Source organism: Schistocerca americana, chromosome 7 (assembly GCF_021461395.2).
Source record: "Schistocerca americana isolate TAMUIC-IGC-003095 chromosome 7, iqSchAmer2.1, whole genome shotgun sequence".
Lineage (NCBI taxonomy): Eukaryota > Metazoa > Arthropoda > Insecta > Orthoptera > Acrididae > Schistocerca > Schistocerca americana.
The window spans coordinates 49,561,603-49,589,474 of NC_060125.1; the positions used below are offsets into that span (position 1 = coordinate 49,561,603).

At 40.3% G+C, this 27,872-nt stretch overlaps 1 long non-coding RNA gene across 1 annotated transcript; it reads left to right on the plus strand.

Annotated features, from left to right (window-relative positions):
* The first annotated feature begins 673 nt into the window (after window positions 1–673).
* LOC124622638 lies at window positions 674–23,006 on the plus strand. The gene is made up of 2 exons (XR_006980665.1): window positions 674–811; window positions 17,640–23,006. It is a non-coding gene; the product is annotated as an uncharacterized LOC124622638 (long non-coding RNA).
* Window positions 23,007–27,872: the final 4,866 nt, after the last annotated feature.

The following is a 27,872-nucleotide window of genomic DNA, read 5'->3' on the forward strand; positions in this document are numbered from 1 at the left end:
CTGATGAGATAGGCTGAACAACAAACTGAAGTTACACAGGCTCACCTACAAAGACCTTACACAGAACAGATCCCCTGATTCTGCAAGATATGTTCAAATACTGTCGTCAGAATGTTACTGCAGTTAAATACATATTTGTTTCTTCACCTAAAATTGAACAAATCAAAACAAAACTGACTGAGAGATTTGAATGTTTGCCAGTTAAAGGAATAAGAAGCTATCCAGAAGTGTCTACATATGTGACAATGAAATAAGATGTTTTTGTTGCTTCCAAAGGCTCTAACTTTGATGCTTTTAAACTGCAATACTTTTTACATACAAACGTATCATCTTTCACAAATAATAATTTGTTGTTTGTATGTATGATGAGACGTGGTGGCTTAGAAAATTTGAAGGCAAAAGAGAAGATAACAGTGATATTTTGCGCATCTCTTTCACCTTTCTGGACTAAAAACTACCTTTCAACTTTCCAAAAGTGATACTGCTGGATGAATCTAAAGAAAATAGTACAAAAAAACAAAAAGTTACTCCATTGGAACTCTCAACAGTGTCTGGTGGAACGCAGAACATAACTGATAAATTATGCAATGAAATGTCAAGTTTGTTTAACTCTTTTTGATATAAATTACAGCTGGCTAGTAGGTACCGCTGAAGTTTAAATCTAAATACATGAGAAACATTGTGTGTATACTGTACACAAGTGTAGTACAACAAATGTATTGGTGCCCTTGTTTGCTAACTTGGCACTGAACGAGCATCAAGAAGTGTTGGGGTGTTACTGAAATTCACTGCTCTGTTACTATCTCTGTAGGTGAGTCTCAGTCATAATCTTTTTATGCGGTATTCCTATAAGTATAAAGAATATTCTGTAAAATTTTTAATTGTTTTCATTCAGTCCCTTTTTACATATTGACCTGTGAAAAGTGACATTAAAAGGTTTCCGTCCATTTTTGAAAAGCTCTGGGAGGGGGAGGGGAACCAAACAGGAGTGCCTTCTCGGGACTAAAACTTATACTGCAGGTAGTTTTGTACGTACACAACACAGAAATAACATGTTATTAATGAGTCTCACTTCCTTCATAAAAATTTATGGTCTTAAAAAGTAATGATTGAGAAATTTTTTGAGAGTCTTTACAAAAAGAGTTTGTAGACATTCTTGCATGATAGAAAAATGTGTTTCTGTAGTTCATTTTACACTGAACATGTTGGGTTTTGAATTAGCCTGATATCTTTCACAATAATAAACTTTCTGCGAACCACGTTTCCCATTAATATTTGCCCAACTGTCATTTTAAAAATGGCTGCCAGTAAAAAATTACAGCTTACAAAAATTTTTCAAACAGTGCTATGTGTGTGTCTACCTATAGGGTACACGATACAAAAATCAGGAAAAAAAAAAAGGTTGAGCAACAAATTTTATTTATTTTGGTCAATCTGAAATGGATTGACCCATATGCTCTCTACTTCAGCTATAATACGTTATTTTGTTGCCCAATCAGCAAAACTCATCTAGTACTTTTAGTGACTCATTTCCTAATCTAATTCCCTCAGCATCACGTGATTTAATTAGACTACATTCCATTATCTGGGTCGTCAGAAGCGTCCGATCCCACGCGTCAGCTTTGACCCGTGACGTACGGGTGTTGTCGTGTATGACGTCATGACGGCGCCGAGTTTGGCTTGTGAGTGTGACGTGTTTGTAGATGTCGTCGTGTTGTGGTTTGTTGTGCTCTCTGGTGGTATGTTCAGGGTTGTCGTTTGTGTGGTGTAATGGGCTCAATTTGCTTTTGCTCATTATCCAGAATTGTTAGAGTGTCGGCTGTGTTTGTAGTGGAATTTGTTTCAGTGAGTTAACGATTTTGTGTGAAGGTTAATTTAGTGTTGTTCGCTGTAGATCGTGTGGTAATTTTAGAAAATTAATCGTTTGTTGTTTTTGTTCAGGAATGGATATGATGGATAAAATTAACAGTGCGCAGGTCAGGGGAAGTGTTCGATCCCAATGTGTGGCTATGTATGTTGATATTGGTATCGGGAGATGTTTTGTGCTATATAGGCCAAGGGAAGTGTTTGATCCTAATTTATGGGATCGGGAGCTGCTGTTGAGCTATATAGGTCAAGGGAAGTGTCTGATTCCAGATGATATTGTGTTTAATGGTATTTGGGGAGTTTTTTGATGTCGTTTTTTTTTTTTGTCGTTTTGTGTGGTTTTGTATGGGGGTGGGTGTCTAAATTTGTTTATATTTATAATAGAGGGAAACATTCCACGTAGGAAATAAATATATGTATCTAAAAACAAAGGTGATTTGACTTACCAAATGAAAGTGCTGGCAGGTCGACAGACACACAAACAACCACAAACATACACACAAAATTCAAGCTTTCGCAACAAACTGTTGCCTCATCAGGAAAGAGGGAAGGAGAGGGAAAGACGAAAGGAAGTGGGTTTTAAGGGAGAGGGTAAGGAGTCATTCCAATCCCGGGAGCGGAAAGACTTACCTTAGGGGGAAAAAAGGACGGGTATACACTTGCACGCACACACGCACACACACACACACACACACACACACACACACACACATCCATCCACACATATACAGACACAAGCAGACATGTCTGCTTGTGTCTGTATAATGACTTATTACCCTCTCCCTTAAAACCCACTTCCTTTCGCCTTTCCCTCTCCTTCCCTCTTTCCTGATGAGGCAACAGTTTGTTTATATTTAGTTTGCCCCCACCCGAAAACACCCCATTTCCCGCACTTGTCCCGTTAGTGTCATTATGCTTTTTGTGGAAAGTGTGTGTGTTTGTTTTTCGATGTATTTTCGTCCTCGTAATGTGTACGTACCGACATTATATGCGCCATGTTAGAATCGTGGTTCATGGTCGTTTCCGCCATATTTGTGATGTCATGGGTCAAAGCAAACGGGCAGGATCAGATGCTTCCATATTTCCCATTATTCTTTCAAGACATTGTCCATTCCATTCAGCTGCTCTTTGCTGTCTCTAACAGAATTACAATGTCATTGACAAACCTGAAAGATTTTATTTCTTCTCCCTGAATGTAAATGCCTGCTCCAATTTTTTTCTTTGGTTTCCGTTTCTGCTTGCTCATTGTACAGATGGAATAACACTGGGGATAGGCTACAGCTCTGGCTGACTCCCTTCTCAACCACTGCTTCCCTTTCATGGCCCTCGACTTCCATAACTGCCATCTGTTTTCTGTACAAGTTGAAAATAGGCTCTTGCTCCCTGTATTTTTCCCCTCCGAACTTCAGAATTTCGAAGAGTGTGTTCCAGTCAACTTTTTCAAAACTTTTTTAGATGTTGACCTGCGAAAAGTGACGTTAAAAGGTTTCTGCCCATTTTTAAAAAGCTCTAGAAAAAAAGCAGGAGTGCTTTCTCGGGACTAAACTGCAGCTTCTTGCTTGGAGCTTGGAAGGGGGAGGGATAGCAGGGTATGGCTGGGGAAAGAAAAAACAGCACTGCCTGGTGGAATATGTAGGGTTTAGAGGTGGCAGGACAGGGCTGAAGGAGAGGGAGAGGAAAACATGGAGCAGAAAGGAGAGGATCAGAGAAGGGGAAAAGACCAGTGAATCTACCAGCAAAGGGCAGTGCACAATGGGGGTCAGGGGAGGTGAATTGTGAGGTGATGACAGGACAGAGCGGGTGGAAACAGTTGGGTTAGCATATGTTGAGGCCAGGATGATTTCAGGAATGGAGAATGTGTTGTAAGGATAACTCCCATCTACGAAGTTCAGGAAAGCTGGTGGTGGAAGGGAGGATCCAGATAGTTCGGTTTGTGAAGCAGCGATTAATATCGAGCATGTTATGTTCAGCTTGATTGTGCCAAAGGATGGTGCACTTTGCCCTTGGCCACAGTTTGACAGTGGTTATTCATCCTGTTGGACAACTTGTAGATAGTCGTGCCAATATAAAGAGTTGAGCAATGATTGTAGCAGAACTGGTATATGACATGGCTGGTTTCACAGGTAGCCCAGCTTCTGATGGAGTAGCATAGGCCTATGACAGGATTGGAATAGGAAGTAGTGAGTGTGTGGATTGGGCATGTCTTGCACCTATATCTTCCTGAGGAATATGCCCCTTGTGGCAAGGATTTGGGATTCGGAGTTGTGTAAGGATCAAGTTGGATGTTGTGAAGACGTTTAGTGAATGATGGAACACTGCTGTAGGATGCATGAGAAGGATCTTGGGTACGATGTCCCTAATTTCAGAGCATGACTGTAGATAATCAGAGCTCTGATGAAGGATGTGGTTCAGTTGTTCCAGGCTCGGTGATGAAGGGGGCAATACTTTATAGCTGGTTTGTAGGGATAGTGGGAGAATTGGGGGCATGTGGGGATACACCTTGGGAAATCTGTTTGCAAGTCTGAGGGATAGTACCTGTCTGTGAAAGCATTTGTGAGACATTTAGTACACTGGACAAGGGAGTTCCTGTCGCTGCAGATATGCTGTCCCTGGACAGCCAGGCTGTTCAGGAGGGATTTTTTGATGTGGAAGGGATGGCAGCTGTCGAAATGCAGGCACTTTTGGTCATTGGTGGGTTTAATGTGGTCAGAGGTGTGGGTTGAGCCATCAGAGAAGACAAGGTAAATGTCCAGGAAGATGGCATGTTGGTTTGGGGAAGACTGAGTGAAGTGAATGGCTAAGTAGGTGCTGAAGTTGTGAAGGAAAGAGGATAGGGTGTCCTTGTCCTGAATCCAGATCGTGAAGATATTATCTGTGAACCTGAACAAGACGAGGTTTGGGTTTATGGCAAGCTAAGGAAGGTTTCCTCTAAACGACCCAGAAATAAGGCGGCATAGGAGAGTGCCATTTGTGTACTCATTGCTGTGCAGTGGATTTCTTTGTATACCTTCCCTTCAAAGGAGAAGTAGTTGTGTGTTAGGATTAGTTAGTGCAGGGTCTTAGGAATGAGGTAGTGGGCCAGGAGTCTGAAGCGTGTTTGGAGAGGTATTGTTCACTAGCAGCAAGACCGTGGGCATGAGGAATGTTGTATGGGGTGTAGGATCAACTCTGATGAATAAGGCTTCAGGAGGAAAAGGGGTGGGGATGGTGGAGAGTCAGTGATGATGGTGATTCGTGTCTTTGATGTGTGAGGCTAGATTTCAGCCAATAAGCTCGGGATGTTGGTCAGTGAGGGCCGATATGCTTTCAGTGGGAAAACAGTAACCAGCAACAATAGGTCATTTAGGATTGTTAGGTTTGTGGATTTGGTGAGCATGTAGAAGGCAGGCTTACAGGGTGTCATGGAAGTGAGGAGGGAAATGGATTTAGGGGTAGGTTCTGGGAATAGCCTAAGGCTTCAGGCAGGGGTGGGTGTTTATGTTGGACTTCTTGGATGGAATCACTCTAGCAGAGTTTATAGGTGGAGGAGCCGGGCAGAGGCCTTCTGTCAGGCAGTAACTGCGATTAATAATGGCAGCGGTATGACCTTAGTGTTCAGATAGGATGACTAGGTCAGGGTTTGTTTTGAGGTCGTGTATGGCTGTCATTTCCTCTGCTGAAAGGTTGTTGTTCTTAGGAAGGGGACTGGGGGAGGATGAGGAGGCCGAGGTGGAGGAAAGGATTTCCTGACAGATGACGAGGGGGTGGTTATGTGGGAAGTGGATCATTTTTGGATGATGGTATGAACTGAGAGAGGCAGGGTCCAGTGTTTTGATTAGGCTGGCATTTGTTGGAGGTATTGGTGGCAGAGGAGTGTTTGCATTGCAGGGATTGCGAGATGGAGAGTAGGTCTTGGTTAAGTCCCACAAGGTTAAATTTGTGTGTAGGGCTGAAACTCCTGTGTAGCTAAGGACTTTTGTGGAAAGGTTAACTTCAGTTTTCTTTGATTGTTTCAGCCCTGGGCTTAGAGGAGTTACGAAGGGAGTTTTGGAGGTGCATGGCAAGTTGAAAAGATCGCCTAGGCAGGGTGTGTGTGGTACGAGGGGTTGATGAAGAGGCAGGATTGATATTGAGTTGTGCCCCCAGGCAGCAGTAGGATGCCAGCAGGCTGAGTAACTTACAGATGTGGTGTCTGGAATGCCCCTCCAGGTGCTGTAGTGCAAGGGACTCAATTTCAAAGGTGTGCTTACACAGCAACAGTATCTTGCAGAGGGAGCAGAGGTGGTTCTGGGATGCCTCTGCTGTGGAGAAGTGTTTCCGCAGTATCGGTATTGTAATGGACAGGGGCTGGCAGAATCTGAAAAGGTGAAGGTCATTGTGAAAGGATGGATTGAGATCCAGAGAAAGGAATTTTTATGGTTAAACTGTTTGGGGGAGATCCAATGGTTTAGGCAGCCTTAAGGAACAGGGTGTGGGACTGGGCTGTAGCAACGAAGGCATTAGGTGGTTGTGATTGGAGCTGGATAATCAGTCAGCAGCAACCAGTTGAGACACAAGGAGTCACAGGGAAGTAACCGATTTTGTGACATTTTATGAATTCCTAACCAGGAGCGAATTACTTAATTTCATCTGTGTGCGTTACTAGTTTAGCTTCTTGAGTTTCTGCCTGTTAATTTAATATTTAATAGACACAGTTCCCACATTTTTGTTTGCATTGGAAAGTAAATTGATTTTGTGACATATTCAAGCTCCTAATCAGCAAATTACGTAGTCTCACCTGTGCGCTTTGGTAGTTCAGTTTTTGAATCTATGCGTGTTAATCAAATTTATTAGAGACAGTTTTGTGTTTTCCTTTGTGTCTACAGTAGAGTTCCATAGTGCGTGTCGATTGCTGTTGTTTGTCTGTATAGTGTAGTTTTCCACGGTCTTTAGTACAGATAGGGACTCTGATGGCTGTGTGCAGATGCAAGCCAAGTTGGTGACACTTCGTTCTCAGCTCTAGGCTGTGATGGCTTTGGTTACATAGTGGATGGGCATCACTGTTGTGGGCCGGCCGTGCAAATCCTGTGGACCTCTGCACAACTGAATCCGCTGATCGGCCCATGCACTGTTGACCACCCCAGTTACTGCTGTGCTGAGGTTGACCACTCACCCATGGTCGAGTAGGCGGTTGCCTCATGGTGTGGCTGCACGTAAGGCTCCCTGGTTAGTCTGACAAACAGGTTCCAGGTGCTGTCTGTGGCTGACACTGTCCCAAAGTCAGATGTATTTGCTTGTCCTGTTTCAGAGGAAACCTCTGAGCCTGCAAAATTCGGGCAATCACAGAGGGTGGGATTATTGGTAGTTGGGAGCTCCGGTGGTAGGTGCATTATGGGCCCCTTAGGGACATGGCTGCCAAGGAGTGGAAGAAAGTGAATGTGCACTCCATGTACATACTGGGTGGAGTCATTCCAGACACAGCAAAAGGTTCTTCCAGACGTCATGAAGAGCACGGGGTGCAGCCAACTGCAGTTGGTGGCTCACATTGATACCAATGATGTCACTTCAGATCAGAAGAGATTCTCTCTGGTTTCAACCGGCTCAGAATTGGTAAATGCTGCCAGTCTTGGTAGCGAGATGAAAGCAGAGCTCTCCATTTGGAGCATTGTCAACAGGACCAATTGCGGACCTTTGGTACAAAGCCGAGTGGGGGGGATCTGAATCAGGTGCTCAGACAGTTCTACAGCTGTGTAGGCTGCAGATTTCTAAAATTGTACCATAGGGTGATGGGGTTTCCAGTTCCGCTGAATAGGTCTGGAGTACACTACATGTAGGAGGTGGTTACACGGGTAGCGGGGGCTGTGCGCTGTGGACTGGGCGGTTTTTTAGTTAGAGGGTCTTGGGGAAAGACGAAAAGGGCTTCAGTTTCAAAGGATGCAGGTCGAACATAGGAAGAATGCAGGTACAGGAACCATTGGTATAACAGTTGTAAATTGTCATAGCTATTTTGTAAAAGTATCTGAGCTCCAAATGCTAATACAAAGCACTGATGCTCAAATTGTTATAGGCACTGAAAGCTGGCCAAAGCCGGAGATAAGCTCTACCAAAGTTTTTGTGAAGAATCTTATGGTGATCCGAAAGGATAGGCTAAACTCAATTGGCGGTGGTGAGTTTGTTACTGTTAGACGTACAGTACAATTCTGTTAATCCGAACTAATTGGGACTGGACCTTGTTTGGATTACACATTTGTTCAGATTAGCCAGATTTACGGTGACGAGTTACTAGAATCAAGTATACCAAGCAGATAATTAGGTACACCATGGTAACAAGTGTGGGAACAGTGGCTCACTCTCACTCCCTGCTCTTGCTGTTGTGCATTGTTGAGAGCTTTGTAGTGTCTGAGGTCATCGCACTGCCAGGTGACTCGCAAAGCGCTTGGTTATTTTAGTTATCGAACGCTGGCACAAGTAACAGTTGTATTGTATTCGTTCAGGTGCAGTGGTGTACGTATTTTCGTCATGAGTAAATGGAAACATACAACGTTAACTCTCAAAGAAAAACTGAATGCTTTGAAGTGGATAGACAATGTTGAGAATGTACCTAAACTGGCAATGGAACTGGATGTTGGTAAAGCAACCATTTGTGTTTGGAAGAAGAACCGAGTGAAGTTTGAACAGCCCTGTGCAACATCTTCGGGAAAAACACTCGAAATTCGGCAGACTTTGAAACAGCCCCAGTATGATAAAGTGCATGTAGCTCTTTGCTTTGGTTTACGCAGGAAAGAGAAGGGAACTCCTTTTAGTGGAGTACTGGTTCAGGAGAAGGCTGTTAACCTGAACTAGTTAATGAATGGTTATGAGCCTTTTAGTGTGAATACTGTTTGGTGGGACTGATTCAAAAAACATCATGGAATCTGTCAGCTAACAATTACTGGAGAGAAGCTTTCTTCTGACTGTGATGCAGCAAAGGAGTACTTGGGTGAGTTTGAAAAACATGATGAGGGGGAAAGTTTTCTCCCCAACAAATTTATAATGCTGACAAGACTGGCCTTAATTTCAGGCCAGTTTGTTCCCTTTGTTCGATGGTTTCCTAAGAAAAATCATTTGTCTCCCCGTGCAATCCTTTTGATTGATAACGCATCATTTCACCCCAGCACTGCACTGAGGAATTATGTGGTGGAGAAATTGTGGCGAAGTTTTTGGCCTCCGAATGTTACTCCACTTCTACAGTTGATGGACCAGGGCATACTGCAAATATTAAAACTGATTTACAGAAAACATTTTTTAACCCCTCTAGCCGGGAGCCAGAGTACGTACTCGCGCACTGCGAATGTCCGCACTGGCGGCATCCCGACCATGTACTCTCCAGTTGCAGTCTTGGAGGTAAAACTGCATTCCTCTGCCATCTGTTGACAGCCGATACTACTTCGTCAGCTAACTACAGACATATCTGTGCTGCTCTGCATCGAAGATCTTTGTCATGAAGTGAGGCAGTCTGGAGAAATTATGTATATTACAGTCCGAGCGACACACTCGAACGCTAAATGATGCAGCCAAACACTTCGTGTGGTCTTACCTCTGAGCAAATTCTCAGTGAACCGACGAATGGTTTAAATAGTACAAATGACAGCGGGAGTGATCTAGATGTTGACGATGAAAGGAACACCCAGAAGAAGTGAAGAAGAAACGGCGGACAGTGATGATGACATTGAACAAGGTGCACCAGTGAAACGTGCACGGAATGAAGAAGACTGGAAATGGCAAGAAGTTGACAGCACTTATGTCTCTTTGAAAACACCATTCATTGGTAAATGTGGACCTGTGATACAGGTAAATTCTGCAGCTGAAGCGTTCAAGCTGTATTTCAGTGAAACCATTGTAGAAACAGACGTGTGTGAAACTAATCGTTGTGCTGCAGATTGTATACAAAAACAGACTGTTGACCATTCTACAACCTTGTTCTAGGCTACGTAACTGGGTAGATACTGACAAAGATGAGCGGTTGTGTGTTTTTCGCACTGCAGATGTTGATGGGAATTATTCAGAAACCGTACATAAAGTCGTATTTCAGCAAGCATCCGTTTTTGAATACGCAGATTTTTTACCAGAGTATGCAACAAGACAGTTTGAGCTACATTGCAGATTCCTTCATTTTGTAAACAGCGAAGAACTGAATACATTTGAAGGCAATAAGAGATTGTTCAAGTTGGGTTCCGCCATTCAGCACTTGAATGATACATTTAGAAATACTTACAACATGGGAGAAAACATTTCTGTTGATGAATCTCTTACGTTATGGAAATGAAGGCTGGCAATAAAAACCTCTAAAATCAGCAAAGTCTGGTATAAAGTCCTATGAGATCTGCGAATCTTCCACAGGTTATTTATGGCAATTTATTATTTATGCAGGAAGTTCCACAGAAATAGAAACGAAATTTCTTTCTGCAGATACCCTGAAAACCAGTCAGATTGTAGTGAAGCTTGTTGAGCCTCTTTTCAGCTTAGGCCATATGCTCTGGATGGACAATTATTATAACCGCGTCGTTTTGAGCCACGTTTTCAAGGAAAGAGGTATGAATGTAGCTGACACACTTCGACTGAATAGGAAGAATGTACCTGATGCCTTGAGACGTGGAAAACTGAAGAAAGGTGAACTCGTAGCACATCATTCACACGGCGTAATGGTACTGAAATGGATGGATAAAAAACAGGTTGCCTTTATTTCTGCATTTCATAATGATGTAGTTATTATGGCAACCAAAAGGGGCAATGAGGTAAGGAAGCCTCAGTGCATAAAAGAGTACAATAGTTTTATGGGTGGTGTAGATTTGAAGGATCAGAAACTACAACCTTTCCTCACGGAAAGGAAGAAAGGTGTAAAGTGGTGTATGAAAATGTTTAGAAGGCTGATGAATGTTGCAGTGCACAATGCTTTTATTTTTTACAATGCTAGCGAAAAACCAACAGAAGAAACACGTATAAATTTCAGGCTTCTGCTCATAACACAATTGCTGGAAATTCATGGGAAGAATGTAACTTCACCTCGATGTAGGTGACCTTCAAAAACTCCTGTGCCTGAACAGCTCACAGCAAGGCATTTTATTGAGAAGATCCTACCCACAGAGAAGAAGAGTAAGCCTGCTGCAAGAAGACGGGGAGACATAAGGAAACATCGTTCTGGTGCAAGGACTGTGGTGTAGGACATTGTTTCAAAATATACCACACTAAGAATTCATTTTAAGTCACAATGTATGTTTTAATCGTTATGAATATGTATTGATTCCAATTCCTGAAATTTTCATAACATTTGAACAAGTAATTCCCGTCCTAGAGCAATTTCACTGAATCGCTGCATTCTGGGGCAAGCCAGTCATATAAACTACCGCCAGTAGGCTAGGCGCGCAACCGGAAACTACTCGCTTGAAGGGTTAAGAATGCTGATCCAAGATGATAGCATTCCTTTAATGGTCAAAATAAAAAAGACCATTGTGGAGGATGCTATTTATTGGGCCGCTGAGGCATGGCAGAATATTTCGGTGAGAAAATTGTGGAGAATACTGTGGACATCTCTTGAATTTCAGGACAACCTAGTTGAAAATGAAGAGGAAAATCTACTACAAATGATACAGACAACCCATAGATGTGAAGAAGCTAGTGAAGGAGATGTAGATGAGTGAATGGCAGTGGCTGAGGCATGTGTGGAGAAGCTTACTGATGCTGATTTAGTTACTGCTGTGACTCAAGACCAAGAAGAAGTGGACTGCTGTGATGGAAGTGACAGTGAGCCTGAAAGCGAGGAAGGAGAGCTGGTGCCATACAGTGATGCAGCAGAAGCTCGTGACTTCGCTCTATGTTATTTGGAGCAACAGCCCACTGCTATACCTGCTGATTTGATGTTTATAAGACGATGGTGCAACTATGCGTCATATAACAGACTGTCTTCATTATGCCAAAAAACAATGACTGAGTTTTTGTCATCTAAAAAGTAGGGATAAAATGTCCACTGTATTTGACTAAGTTTGACAGCTTTTCTTTCATTATTATACATTGTTTAAACCTAATGTTTTCTTGCCAATTTTTCCAATACAAGTTTACTGTACTGTGTAAATTAAAATAGTGTGTATGTACAGCAGTTTACCGCTCAGTTTTCCTTACTTAAGACAAACATTTTTCATGTTCGGATTAACCGAATGTTCGGATTACTTGGGTTTGGATTAGCAGGAACCTGCTGTAGTTTATCTTGTAGGGAAATTCATGCAGATACTTCCTTTGAGTTAGTATGAGCAGAGGTCATTTTTGGCAACCAGAATATAAAAATAATTGGGTCCTTTTTACCAACCTCCCAACTCAGATTATACAATTGCTGAAAGATTCAAAGAAAACTTGCGTGTGATTTCAAACATGAACCTGACTCAAACATTTATAGTTGGTGGTGATTTTAATTTACCCTTGACATGTCTGCAAAATACATGTTTAAATCCAGAGGTATCCATAAATCATCAACCTAAATTGAACTAAACACATTTTCTGAAAATAATTTTGAGCAGTGATTTCATGAGCCCTCACAAATAGTAAATGGTTGTGGAAACACACTTTTCTCAGTAACAAAACGGGTACAGGGATTAGTGAACACAGGGCTGTCATAGCGAAACTGAATATTGTAACCCTCAAATCCTCCAAAAATAATTGATAAACATACCTATTCAAAAAAGCAGACAAAAATCACATGACGCTTTCCTGAGAGACAATCTCCACTCCTTTCAAATTAGCAATGTATGTGTAGACCAGATGTGGCTTAAATTCAAAGAAATAATATTGACAGCAATTGAGAGATTTACACCAAATAAATTAACAAACAAAGCTGATCCCCCTTGGTTCACAGAACGGGTCAGAACACTTTTGCAGAATCAACAAAAAAGCATGCCAAATTTAAATGAATGCAAAATCTCAAGAATGATGATCTTTTACAGAAGCTTGTAATTTAGCGCGGACATCAATGCGAGGTGCTTACAATAGTTTCCACAGCAAAATTTTATCTCGAAACCTGGCCAGAAATCCAAAGAGATTCTGGTTGTAAGAAAAGTACTTATACCAATTAGGTTCCTTTCAGCATATGCTGATGCAGTAGCTCCATACTTACCACATACAACCGCTTGCTCGATGAAAGATCTGTACCCAAACACTGGAAAGTTGCACAGGTCACAACAATATTCAGGCCCAGACCCATATCATTAATGTCAATATGCAGCGGGACAAATATTGTGTTCGAACATTATGAATTACCTCGAAGAGAGCGATCTGTTGACACACAGTCAGCATGAGTTTAAAAAACATAGTACTTGTGAACACAACTAGCTCTTTACAAACATGAAGTGAAGTGTTGAGTGCTATTGATAAAGGATTTAAAATTGATTCAATATTTCTAGATTTCCAAAAGGCTTTTGACACTCTATCACACAAGCAGCTTTCATTGAAATTGCATGGTTGTGGAATGTGTCTGTTATGTAACTGGATTTGTGATTTCCAGTCAGAGAGGTCACAGTTCATAGTAATTGATAGAAAGTCATCGAGTAAAACAAATGAATTCTGTCACTTGCCAAGGTAGTGTTATAGGCCCTCTGCTGTGCCTTATCTATATAAACAATTTAGGAGACAATCGGAGCAGCTGTTTTTAGGGTGTTTGCAGATGATGCTGTCATTTGTCATCTAGTAAGCTATCAGAAGATGATGACAAACTGCAGAACAATTTAGAAAAGATAACTGAATGGTGCAGAAATTTTCAATTGTCCCTAAAGAATGAAAAGTGTACGGTCATTCACACACTAAAAGGAATCTGTTAAACTTTGGCTACATGATAAATCAGCATAATCTAAAAGCCATAAAATTTGACAAGATACCTAGGAATTACAGTTAAGGAACAATTTAAATTGGAAATAACACACAGCAAATGTTGTGGGGAAGGCAAACTAAAGACTGCATTTTATTGGCAGAACACAGAAAATGTAACGGATCTACTAAAGAGATTGCCTACATTACGCTCGTCCATCCTCTTTTTGGATCACTGCTACACAGTCTGGGATCCTTACCAAGTAGGATTAACAGAGTATATCAAGAAAGTTCACTGAAGAGCAGTACATTTTGTATTATCGCCAAATAGGGGAAAGATTGTCACGGACATGATACAGGATTTGGGATGGACACCATTAAAGCAAAGATGTTTTTCATTGAGGTGAAATCTTCTCTTGAAATTTCAATCACCAACTTTCTCCTCCGAATGCGAAAATATTTTGTTGACGCCAGCATACTTAGGAGAAACAATCATCATAATAAAATAAGGGAAATCAGAGCTTGCACCAGAAGATGTAAGTGTTCATTTCCCAGGTGCTGATCGAGAGTGAAATGATAGAGAATTATTGTGAAGGTGGTTTGATGAACCCTCCGCCAGGCATTTAATTGTGATTTAGACATTATCCATGTAGATGTAGATCTCGAATAGGAAAAGTTGCATAAAAATATGTACCTATATGCACAAATACATAAAAATGTGCACAAATATGTAAAAACTGTATTAAAAAGTCAGAAAAAGGGATGGGATGGATGAGGTGTGGGAGAATACACATGCTGGAATAAAGAGAGATTGATTATGTTCACCAAGTTTTTGTGGGAGAGTCAGGTGTGGAAAACATGTGAAAATACAAGCGGTTGAGGGAGGGGATGTGATCAGTAGAAATAATTATAATCATCAGCAGGAAGAATTTGGGGCATGAGATTCTGCACCAACAATCCATGCGATTACGCAGCCATGCGTTGTGCATGAATGGGACAGCTGATACATAGAGAAATGTAACAAAGGAAAACATCATTGGATTGTGGGATGGAAGAAAAACCATTAGGCAGAATCAAACAATGGAATGTACAGATTGGGATAACAACAGTATTATGAAAAGGATAGATTGGTACTCAATGGAAGGAGGACTTGTTGAGTTGCAAACAAGCACAATGAAGAGACTGTAGCATTTAAGGTTTCAGCCAAAGCCTTCTGTAGAAAAGAAAACACACTTACGTTCACACAGGACCGCTGTCTCCGATTGCTCCCACTATAATGAAACTGGAACACATTAAGTCGGAGCAAAAGCCCAGGTGGCGAGTAGGAGGAGGAAGGATAGCAGGTTACAGTTGGGAGAATAAGAACCAGCTGTATACATGCAGAGCATCCAGGAACTAGAGGTGGCAGGGCAGGGTTAGCAAACACAGCGTAGGAAGTAATGGGGGGAGGGGGGGAGGGAGGTAGCGGTAAGGAGAAGAGCAGAGAAGGGCAAAAGACGTGAGCAAACTGGTAGAGGACAGTGATAATTGTGAGGCAAGAGGAGGCAAACTGTGAAGAGGTGACAGGACGGGGGGGGGGGGGGGGGGGCAGTGATGGCAACAGTTGGGTGCAGAGTGTGGGAACAATAGGTTATCTTAGGTCAATGTCAGGGATGATTTTGGGAATGGAGAATTTGTTATAAGAATAACTTGATCAACTGAAGACATAAATTCTGTAAATGTGTCTACGATCTAGTTATGACACTATTTTTAAAGGTCAATCTTGATCACAAAAATTGTAAATTTTGCAATTACCGCTTTGGCCATTGCTGTCTTCAGATATGTTACAAATAGAAAAATTGTAGTGTAACCATCTAAATTCAATTAGCTAAAGTAAAATCTGCACAGGCGTAGTAATACATGAGAACAATAAAAATATTGACATGATTAACAGCCATGCATACCAGCCATACATACACTAAAATATTCTGATGTAAGTATCAATATCGAAATGTGTATATGTAGGTACATAGCAAGTGATGGTGATGGCCTGGATACATCTGTATGTATGTGAATAATTGAGGCCAGTAGAGAGCAGATTTGCATAATATAAAACAGCAACCAGGATTGCTGCTGAATGGACCAGATGAGTTTAACCTGAATGCTAGATTATTTTGATGTATTCAGAAATCTACCAGTTTGAGCAGCATCAAGTGCCACAGCAGGCCACCAGTGCTGAGAAGATTGGCCCTCCTTCCACAGGCTGTGGCAGAGGAAAACAAACTTCTTACACGGAAGTTACAAGGTGGTGCCATTGAGATTCCACCCTGAATGTGTAATCGACTATCGAGGTTTTAATTAATTGTCACTTTCTTGTTAATTACCTTTCACTTATGGTTATATTCAATTGTTTGTCATGCTGGAAGGTTCTGGTTTATAGATGTGATTTTACTTTTAAGCTTTTTATTCTGGCTTTTGCACAGTCATGTGTCATTAACTGTTCCAGGCTAGTAGCTTTCTGTTATCGCTCTATGTACATTTTATATGGATTTTATTCCCACATGTTTTATGTCAATTGATGTTTTATTTTCAGACACTCTTATTACCATGTGAAGTAATTTTAATTAATAGCTACACATACTGAATTTTAATTGTTGAAGATATGGTACTGATTACCTGTGTATTCAGGCATTAGTGCCCTCTGCTGCCCTCGATTGTTTGTATCAGCACTTACTGTACCTAGCTATATAAATTTTGATGGAAATAACTACATCAGAATATTTTAGGGTACATATGGGTGGTACGCATGGCTTTGGTCAAAAGCTTAAGTGTAACACACTTTTTGTCGTGCCTCTCTGCAACTCGGCATGTCATTTTTATGGTGAGTATCAATCTATCATTTTTAAAATACTGCTAATATTCCAGTTCTCTCATTTTTGCAGGAGGTTTTTATAGCTGCTGTAATCCAGTTCTTGTTTTGCGGACTATTATTTATCTTTACTGATTTTTGTGGAAATGCGTCTTCAAAATATTGATCTACTTTGTCAAGAAATATGTTAAAATTTATGTTGATATCATTGGCCACATGCATCTCTGAGCACTTTTCTTAACTTTGGAGGACATTTTGTTTATGTTGGTTGTCTGGAGTATAATGTCTTTGTAAAATTGTAGGTGGAATTGGTTTAGAGGTGTATTTGTTTGCATCGACATTTAATATGACAGCTTGTTGATTGCTAAATCTACATTACATTTATGTAGTGTTATTTCTGTTTGCAAGAGTTGGTCTAAGGCTGTCTTGAATGTGGATGTTATTCTAATGGGCTCATTTAGAAGAATACTGAGATTAAGATTATGCAATGTTGAGCTATGCTCCGTGTTTCCATTTTAGGTGAGGAAGTGATTATTAAGTCACCACATACAATGACATCATGTTTCCACTGACTTATTTTGCATAAAAAACATGTCCAATTATTTGAATAGGAAATCATTAAAATTACTGGGAGGGGGGGGGGGGGGGTCAGATTGTCAGTATGTCGTTTGGTGAAGATGGCAAACCCACAAAGTTCATCATTCGTTCTGGAATAGTGTTCATACAATTTGGAATTTGGTTGTGAAATTAACTTCATTCCATCAGTGCACTACTGAAATATCACTGAGCTCATTGGTTAGCAATATGTTAAAGTCCTCAGTTTTGTTGATCGTGGATGGGACATTGTGATAGTAGATAAGATTTTCAAATTTGTATTGAGTTTACTCAGGGAACTTGAAGTCATATTTAATGGGTCACTGACCTTCAGTTTAAATTCTGCTGTATTCCATATATTGACTTCAGAGCTGTTGTGCTGGTTCTGTTGCCAACCTTGGCTTCAGGCTCATCTTCCAGTTGATCTTTTTATCTATTCACTTGCACACTATTGTTGAGGTGTTGCATTGTCATTTTGATGATGGACTGGTACAGTATTCTTTCAGGGAAGTGTCACCTCATTTTTATGCCTTTCTATGTGGTACAGCAGGGCCGGCCAGAAATTCTGCACATGTGCGGTGCTCCTGCACATGTGCAACTTCCGGGTCACAGTGTGAACGTCGCAGCCGTCAGCGTCGTGTAGCGCCTGTTTCTACGCACAGATGTCGCTTTATCCACTTGCTTGGATACTCTGTACTGGCACATTCTAGTGCTCTTTCCACAGCTTGCAAGCCAACCATGGGAAGGTATTTCACGTATTAAACATTATAATACTGTCACAGTCTACTCATTGAACCGTCTTTTATGTTAACAGTTTAACCCAGTAAGACAAGTAATACAGTTAATAACCGTGAGTTTTTATTAAGGCATGAGTGATATGAAACCGAACTCATACTGAAGTGACATCCTGAAAGTCATGCCAGATGGACAGATGGAGTGATTATTGACTTACGAAAGGCAATTGACTCACTACCAAATCTGAAAGGTAATTGACTCAGTACCACACATTTGCATGTCGTCAAAAGTACGATCATATGGGGTATCAAGCAAGATTTGTGACTAAATTCGGGATTTCTTGGTTGGGAGGACACAATGTTTATCTCTGATGGAGAGTCATCGACAAATGCAGAAAGTAAGTTTTGTGTGCCCCAGGGAATTGTCTTCAGAGCCTTGCTATTCGTGTTGTGTACTAATTACCTAGCAGACAATATAAATTGTAACCTCAGGCTTTTCTTAGATGATGCAGTTATCTAGAATGAATTGCTGTCTGACAAAAGCCACAAAAATACTCAGTCATTTATTGATAAGATTTCTAAATGATACAAAGATTGGTGACTTGCTGTAATGTTCAGAAATGTAAAATTTTGGACCTCACAAAATGTTGGGAATCGGGCAGCTCATACAAATACCTGTGTGTAACAATTTGTAGCGATATGAAATGAAATGATCATGTAGGCTCAGTCGTTAGTAAAGTAGTTGACAGACAGTGTTCATAGGTAGAATAGTAGGGAAATGCAGTCAATCTACAAAGAGATTGCATACTAACCACGTCTGAGACCCATCCTAGAATGTTGCCCAGATGGGTGGGACCCATACCACCATACCAAATAAGACTAACAAGGGATATTGGACATATACAGTGAAGGGCAGCACAAATGGTCACGGGTTTGTTTGACCTGTAGGAGAGTGTCACAGAGATGATGAAAGAACTAAGCTGCCAGACACCTGAAATAGATGTAAACTATCCTGAGGAAGCCTGCTTACAAAGTTTAAAGAACTGGCTTAAAATGATGAGTTAAGGAATGTACTACAACGCCCTGCACATCACTCCCGCAGGAACCGCAGAACAAACTTAGACCAATTATAGTCACCACAGAGGCATTTAAGTAGTTATAATTCCCTTGCTCCAAACATGAATGGAACAGAAAAGAGTCCTAATAACTGGTCTAGGAGACTATCCTCTGCCATGTGCTTCACAGTGGTTTGCAGAGTGTAGATGTAGATGTAGAACTCAGTCCAACCGAGGACAGAAGAGCAGAGCAGGGGAGTAAGCCATACCACCCTCTCACAGTGCTGGCAGCCTACGTGTATTTATTTATCTTTATATGTTTATTCATTTACGTTTTCCCTATGTGGAACAAACTAAATAATGGCTTTTGCAAACATCAGAAGTAATAGTATGACAATAATTACAATTATGAAATATGTTACATACAATTGCATCTTGTATGTTTAACACTTTTATCATTTATCATATGCTGCTAGTTCATGTCACAAACAGTGCCATGAAATTTATTGACTGAATGTAAACATTTTTCTGTCTGAAAAATTTTAATTTTGTGTTACAATAAATCCCCTTATTTGTTCTTAGTGTTTGGCAGTTTGTTCAGCTGGATAAAACTGTTGATGTAAGGGCTTTTATCTGTCATTGTTAATTGTGTTCTTTTCCAAAAGTACCTGTAGTTTTGCTGATGATGTGATCATGTACATCAATCCAATAAGTTCAGTTGGTTGTCTCATAAAAATGTAAAAGTTTAATGAATATATTGTTAAGACTACCAACTTTTAGCTTTAGGAGGAAGAAGTCCTTGTTCTGAAGATGGGCTTTTTTGTCCAAAAACTCCACTAAGCACCTCATGTATGCGGTGAGTAACAATCTTTATATTGTTATTTCATCAGGGACATCCTGTTGTTTGAATATATTGTTAACTAGTTGTGCTGCACAAAGAGAACTCAACATAGTTGTCTATGGCCTATCCTATGTTTTAAGACTTTCTGCCCAAGTATTGGTTGGGCCACAATTTTCTCAATGCCTCAACACCCGATTACATGAAAACTGGATTCATGTCACATGGGGACAATATGCAGACATCTTGCTATCCACCCCTTGACTGGTGCTGCCTTCTGTTGTCAATTTCAGGAATTATTTATAAAGGAACATTAGTGAACATAACAGCTGCTGTCATGACTGGCTGAACCAATATAATCGCATTGACGTAATTTTGTGTGTGTACTAATTAGGGTTTGTAATTTGCTGTAATTCTGCTACAAATATGTCATTTTTTGAGTGAGCAAGAAATTTTGGAAGCTCAAGAGGAACGAATTGCTCATTAAGTCACCTCATACTTTTTTTCTTACAAGGGTAATTATACTTTCTGCCATCATTATTTTAACATTTGTTATTTATCAAAGAGCTATTGTAAATATGCAAAATAAATTTTGAAGCTTATATCTGTTTTAGTGTGTATTACTCTTGAAGATACATCAATTACATATGTGCCAGTAACTCTTTAAATAAGGGCATAAATGGCTAGGTTCTTAGGCTCCAATATTCTTCTGAGTGTCAGGTCTTCAAAGTGTTAAGAAATTGATACATTTTTTCATAGTATAGTATTTTTAATACTTGATTAGGAGCTATCTTTATGAGCTGGCTAAAGATATTTAAGTCACTGCTGACTTTTCCACAAGCAAAATTAAAGCAGTTTTCCACCACAAAATTTCATTTATGTCCACAGATGTTACTTTTGGTTGTCGAGATGTGACACTCATTATTTACATTGGTGTGGTGAGAACTGCCTTTTTTAAATTCCAATAATTGAGTTTGGTGACATTCACGTCGAGTCCCTGATTCTTAAAAGTATTTAGTTAATTCCTGTTACCTCAGTAGTAGCAAAAAATCCGAGCTCTGTATCTTCTCTACCATAGAACAATATTGAGGTGTCATCTACATATCTCCTAACGTGGGAGTGAACAGGTAGTGCATTATTGTTGATATACAGGGTGACCCGAAAGTCTGTTAACTTTTGAAAATTCACAGATTCGTGGAATAATGTAGGTAGACGGTGAAAATTAACACAGGTGCTTGAAATGACATGGGGTTTTATTGAAACCAGAAATGAGTGCAAAGCCTAGCCAACAGATGGCACTAGACAGCACCATGTCAGTAATGCGAAATGAGATTTGTGTAAAAATGAGCTAGAGAGAGAGAGAGAGAGAGAGAGAGAGAGAGAGAGAGAGAGAGAGAGAGAGAGAGATGTGTCACCAATCGCGGCATATTGATTTTACTGGAAAAGGTACCGTTAATGTAGACATCTTGGATATTCGGGAATCCAGCCGGATGTTTGCGTCGTTCTCGCATGATATTTCAACAACGTGCCTGGCTGTCTTCTTCAGGTGCTACCTGAGACTGGTCCTTGGGTCGATAGAGTCCATTATTTATGCCTGGGAGGAGCTGGGCGTTCCCTAATCGGTCCGCGCCGAGTCGAGTGTTCCATCTGTGGTCCATGTCTGCCAGACTCGGCTTCAACGGACCCCTCCAGTCGCGGATGTTCCGACTGCCGTTGGCACCCGTTTTGGCCGTCCTCAATGGTTGTGGTTGTCATCTGAGGTGTGTCAGACCCGATCTGAGATGTTGGGTACTCTATCTCATGGCTGTTACTATGATTTCCACTTCTGTTTCCTGCTGGGTGCTCCCTAATCGGTCTGTGCCGCATCGTGTTCCGTCTGAGGTCCGCGCCCACCAGACGCAGCTACATTGTCCCTCTCTGGTCGCTGGTGTTCCCTCCACCGTCCTCGCCCGGCCTGGCCGTCTTCTGAAGTCGAGTTCATGATCTGGGGTGTGTCAGATCTGGTCTCTAATGTCCGATACCTTGTCTCACGGCTGTTCTGTCGGTCTCCAATTCTATTTCTTGTGGAATCCCGGAGTGTCCTGCGTTGAGTTTTCACAAGCTCAAGCGCTGGATTGCAGGCAGTGCTGATTTGGTATCCCGAATCATGGTTGATTAGATTGTCTGTGACCTTAATCTCAATGGCTGCTGTTCAAATGGGTAAACTCCCTGTGACAAGTGTATCTGTGAAGAAAATGATCAAAAAGTTTGAAGTCACAGATCATTTACAGATGATTGGCCCCGTAGTGTGTGACCAGATACAAGTGCTGCTCCTTCTGGGACAGTTCAGGAATAAATGGAAACTTTAGCAGGTTCATGTCTACATGGTGAAGTCAGCGCCTCATGAAGTTGCATATCACACCAGCATTCCACCCACATCTATTTGGAGAACACTAAGGCGTACCCTCCAATGCTATACACACAAAATACAGTGTCATTATGAACTGTTAGTCACTGATTATGTGATACAGAGATAATTTGCATTGTGGGCACTTCAAAAAAGTGGGGGAAGATAATGATAGGTTCTCCAATGTGTTGTGGACCAACAGAGCCTATTTCGCACTCTTGAGGTTCTGTTAGCATCCACAACTGCAGAATGTGGACTACTACAGCTCCTTAAACCATCATGGAAACGCCATTGCATGACAAGAAAGTCGCAGAGTGGTGTGGATTCACCACATCAATTGTGACTGGACACTTTTCCTTTGAGGAAATGCAAGGTGCTGCTTTTCAAACTGTCAGCATGACGGATGTGAAGTATGCTGAAATGTTACAGAATCGCATTATCCCTAGTATGGCTGATAAAAACCTGCTGGAAGGTATGACTTTTATACAGGATGGTGCTGCACTCGATACTGCTTCTGTTTCTGTGGGTTGCACCTGATCAGAAAAACAGTGCAAGTACTATTTGTACTTGGTGAAGAAAGTGAACAAAATTTCCAGCCAGGGGAAAAGTGCTTTGGAAAGTCTTAGTGAGAACGTAAATCACCAAAGTTTCAGTGCAAGTTTGCAAAGTCGCTGCCACTGGGTACATTTATGCAATATTCCTAAATTTCAACAACAAATTTTGACACAGTCAATCAATTGCACATCACTCCAATGTATTTTTATGAATATCTTTTAACAACTTTATAATTTTTTAAATCCTTTATTTTAATATGTCTGTAAGTTTGTTTGAAATGTCAAAAATTATTATTAAATATAAAACCTGTAAAATATATTGTCTAAAATGCAACATTATTTCATAATTATTGACACATAAGCAGCTTATGTTGATCTTCGTTATTTATTTATTCATTCTTCTTTTGTGGTTTAGTTTAGGAATGAACCAGTAACATCCCCCACCCTCACTTCCTTGTAGAATCAAACTCTTATGTATAAAAAAACTTAAACATCTGAAAGAAACAAAGTAAAGAAGTGATAAACTATGACATAACACTAGAAGCAAGTTTTACCACATAAGCACTGAACACGTAGTAAGAATTTAAGAAAGGTTTGAAATAATTTGTAAGTTTGTTGGAAGTCACTAAATGCCCTCATTTTCAAATACTGGAGGAATATAGTCTGGGTAATTTGCGTACTGTGAGTTACACTGCCTTAACACATGTGCATAGTTTCAAACTTTAATACTTAACATATTGTGTTAAACATTATACCTCGTAACAAGTAGATTATGACAGCATTTCAATTTTTTACAGATAAATGTAATTTTCAGCGAGTGTGAGTTTAGCAGTGCAGGCTGACACCAAGTTTGGACATCATATGAGTTGAGACTTGAGAATCATATTCATCCTGTTATGCAAACAAGGTTTTTCTCAATAGTTCGTACGAAAAACCTCAGTTCTCTTCTTAAAATATGCAACAAAAAAGATTAGATCCAGACTTTGGAAGAAAGTGGAATGGGAAGAAGGGAAGTGGGAATTTCATCCTAATTTTCTAGCCTGAAGTAAAATTCATCAATTTCTAAATGTGTATTATTTACAAGCTGATGCTGCTTATTTATCATTTTTTAAATAGGAATTCCAGTATCAAACAGAGCAATGTATTTTGAAGCCCCTTAACGACCTGATGAAACAGTCTACAGTGCACTCCTATTTACCATAAGCTGATGTTACACACTAAAATTTGATGATATTCATGCGCCGTCGAGGCATTTGACAGTTCAGAGCTCAGCAGGCTGTGTAGCACTATTTCCTCCATTAGTTCTGGATAGTCAAATTGCAAAGATAATGCAGTTGCAAAAGTCAGAACTTTTTTACAGCATTGTATATGAGTTGGGTCCATAGATGTAAATTTGCTGGTGTTGTTGACAAATGTGAAATGATTGTGTTGTGACCAGATGAAACTACTTTTGTCTGGCTATACCTGTGGGTTCTTTGATTGCCATGGGAGAAGGCTTATCAAACTAGAACACATGAGGTATTGGTTCACTGTATTACATAAGACAACAAAAGAGTGACTTAACTTTGACACAGCTCCTTGCCAGAGGATTGCTTGATAATTTACAACTTTCATTGACTATGAAAGCACCAGTTGATTCACAGATTAACAAACATTTCTCTTGCTGTACAAAATACAACATTTACAAAATTACTTTTCATCAGAAACTTTAGCTATCACTCTCCTACACAATGATGCTGTGTACTGTAGCTGAGATCTCAAACTGGGCTGAGTGCTTCTGTGCTGGGGTCTATATTGACCTCTGGTGCGAAGACACTGTTGTGTTGATAGGGGAGGCATGATCTTCAGGAGCAACTCTTATTCACTGTTGTGGATGGCAGCTAGCACTCACTAGTGTCTGTGGTACTGATTTGCGTTGCCAGCTTTGGTGTGGCACCACGTTCTCTGGATGATACCACAGATGTACTCATATATGATGAAAACATGAATTCTTTTTCTCGAAAGACCCTGTGTGTGTGTGTGTGTGTGTGTGTGTGTGTGTGTGTGTCACACGCATGACTTGATTCCATGTTTCTGAAATGTTCAATCAATGGCAAGTGTCATGCTCAAAGGTGTAAAAAGATCATTGAGTTTGGAAAACCTATTTCTCAGTTATCAGTTGATGGGCCAAATATGAATTTAAAATTTTTGAATAACTTACAAGGACCTAAAAGAATCGCTCGATGGTTGACAGCCGATACAAATTGGTACACACATTTTGCACATATTGCGAGATGCTTTCAAAACAGTTATATCTGAAACTAAATGTCTAATTGTGGCATATTTGAGAGTGCTTCAGTATTTATTTCATGATTTGCCTGCACGGTAGTCACTGTAGACAGATAACCTGATCTTCATCCTTTCCTGTGTTGTTTTGTGGAAAAATGATGGGAAAAACTTACATTACTGAGACAAAGACATCGAAAATCATTCCTCAGTTATCAAGTTTCAGAATTATTTCAGAAACTGCCAATGACAAATTGCTAATTCCAAAACCAACATTCTTCAATTTAACAGCACATTTGGTGAAACCATTTTTACTTGATTTTCAGAGCAATGTGTCAATCGCTCCATTTCTATATGAAGAGCTACGTAATTTTATGAACATTTTGATGTAGCGAGTTGTGAAACTAGAAGTCTTAAAAAGCATAACCTCATTGTTAATGAAAATTGACTGAAAGGATGTAAAGAATCAGATTACTGCAAGGCAGTTCAATCTGGATGTTGCTACAGGAAGTGCATTAAAAAAAAAAAAAGAAAAGAAAAAAAAAACAGTAGTATATCTGAAGAAGAAATACTATTGCTAAAAGAAAGCTTGTGAACATTCATTATTGACATCCTACAGAAGTTGTGAGGAAAGTCACTCATCAAATACAACTTAAAATATGTGAGTTCAAGCTTGAATCTAGAATTCACATTAAACTGCAAATTCACACAAAGAAGATTAACAGTATGTCCTGAAATTTTGGTACTGAATGGAAGGCAGACTGTGTCAGACTTGAATTTCTGAAGATTTGCAGGAAGAAAAAATTGAAGACGATGTCAAATTTTACATGAGAAGTGAAAATCATCTTAAATGAATTCTGGATTGATACAATCAAATTATCTTCAAAGTCATGCCTAAATTTCTGAGATTTTTTGCAATTTATTTTAATAATGTCACATGGAAATGTTTCTGTTGAGTGAGGCTTTTCTGTAAATTGCTAAATTTTAGTTGAAAATCAGATAAATAAAGCATTATTGCTCAAAGATACAAATATGATACATTTGCAACATCTGCAAAAGTCTTATATGCTGTTTTCACTATGTATGTTCTGTATATTAAAAGACCTGAAAAATGAGAAGGAAGGTGAAAAAGAAAAGGAGCAAAAATAATAAACGAATGAAAACATCGATCTAAGGTGCTGCAGTCATGGACTGTGCGGCTGGTCCTGGCGGAGGTTCGCATCCTCCTTCGGGCATGGGTGTGTGTGTTTGTCCTTGGGATAATTTAGGTTAAATAGTGTGTAAGCTTAGGGACTGATGACCTTAGCAGTTAAGTCCCATAAGATTTCACACGCATTTGAACATTTTGAATGAAAACAAACTGAAATCAAGGCAATATAAAGAAATTAAGACAAATTTCTAGACTTTGTTTCCTTTAAGCAATAAGTAATAATTGATATTAATATTATAAATGTGAGAGAAACACTCTTATGTTCCCAAGACTAAAGCCACGGAACCAATTGCAGTCAAATTTGGTGTGGAGATAGCTCGCACACTGAGCAAGAACATTGGCTACTTCAGAAAAAAAAAACCCTAAGAAGATGAAGCAGGTAGTGGAACTTTTTTTTGTACACTCCAGTGAACATAAAACATTATTAAATTTGTTACATAGTTAACACAGGTAATGTATAGCCACTTCAGTTGCACAATGCAGTGATGCTGCACAGCTGCTTCATTGTGAGTTGAGTCATTTGGGGAGGGGAGAGGGGGGATGCACAGTACAAGCTATGTTTACTTTAACAGGCAGGCACGTGAGAGTAGCTGATGTTATTGTGCGTACTGTATCTTATTTACCATCACTCATCATAACAAAACTACCAATATGTAAACACAGACATGGGTAACAGCTGGTATTTTATAAACTTTGTAAATCATATCTGACAATATTATGAAAAGAATAGTTGTTACTGTATAGCAGAGATGCTAATTTGCAGATAGGCACAACAAAAACACTGTCAAACAAAGCTTTCAGTCAAACAGGCATTCATCAGAATTACACAATGTACACACACACACACAACAGTCTTTGGCTGCTAATGCCAGACTGCAAGCAGCAGCTTATGATGGGAGAAAAACCAACTGGTCAGTGGGGGTGAGGAGGAGGCTGGGGCGGGGGTGATAAAATGCTACTTGTGGGAGCATACAGAGACATGGTGAGGAGAGGGAAGGGCAGCTGGTGCAGTCAGGTGGCGGAATAGCACAGTGGGAGGGGTGGGGAGGACAGTGGGTAGGATACTCCTCATTTCAGGGCATGATGAGAGGTAGTCAAAACCCATGGCAGAGAATGTGATTCAGATGCTCCAGTCCTGGGTGGACTGAGTCACAAGGGGAATGCTCCTCTACGGCCGGACAGTGTAACATCGGGAGGCGGTGTGTGACTGGAGAGATGAGGCACAGAAGATCTGGTGGTTTTTTTTTTTTTTTTGCCCCCCAACCAAGGTTGGGAGAGTAATTACAACATGTGAAGGCCTCAGTGAGACCCTGGTTACATTTCAAGAGGGACTGCTCATTGGTACACATGTGATGGCCATGGGTGGATAGGCTTTTTGGTATGTAACATGTGGTAGCTGTTGAAGCTCAGCTATTGCTGGTGGATGGTAGGTTTGATGTGGACGGAAGTACTGATATCGCCATTTATGAGGTGGGGGTCAACATCAAAAAAGGTGGTTTGTTGGGTTAAGGAGAATCAGGTGATGCAATTGGGAAAATATGTTCAGATTTTGGGGGAATGTGGAAAGTGTGTTCTCACCCTCGATCCAATCACAGAGATGTCACCACTGAATCTGAATCAGGTGAAGGGTTTGGGATTCTACGTAGTTAGAAAGGATTCCTCTAGATGGCTGATCTGCAACTCAGCATCTCTGCCATATGATGGGTAGCAACTATCATTATTCCATCCTGGATTTTCC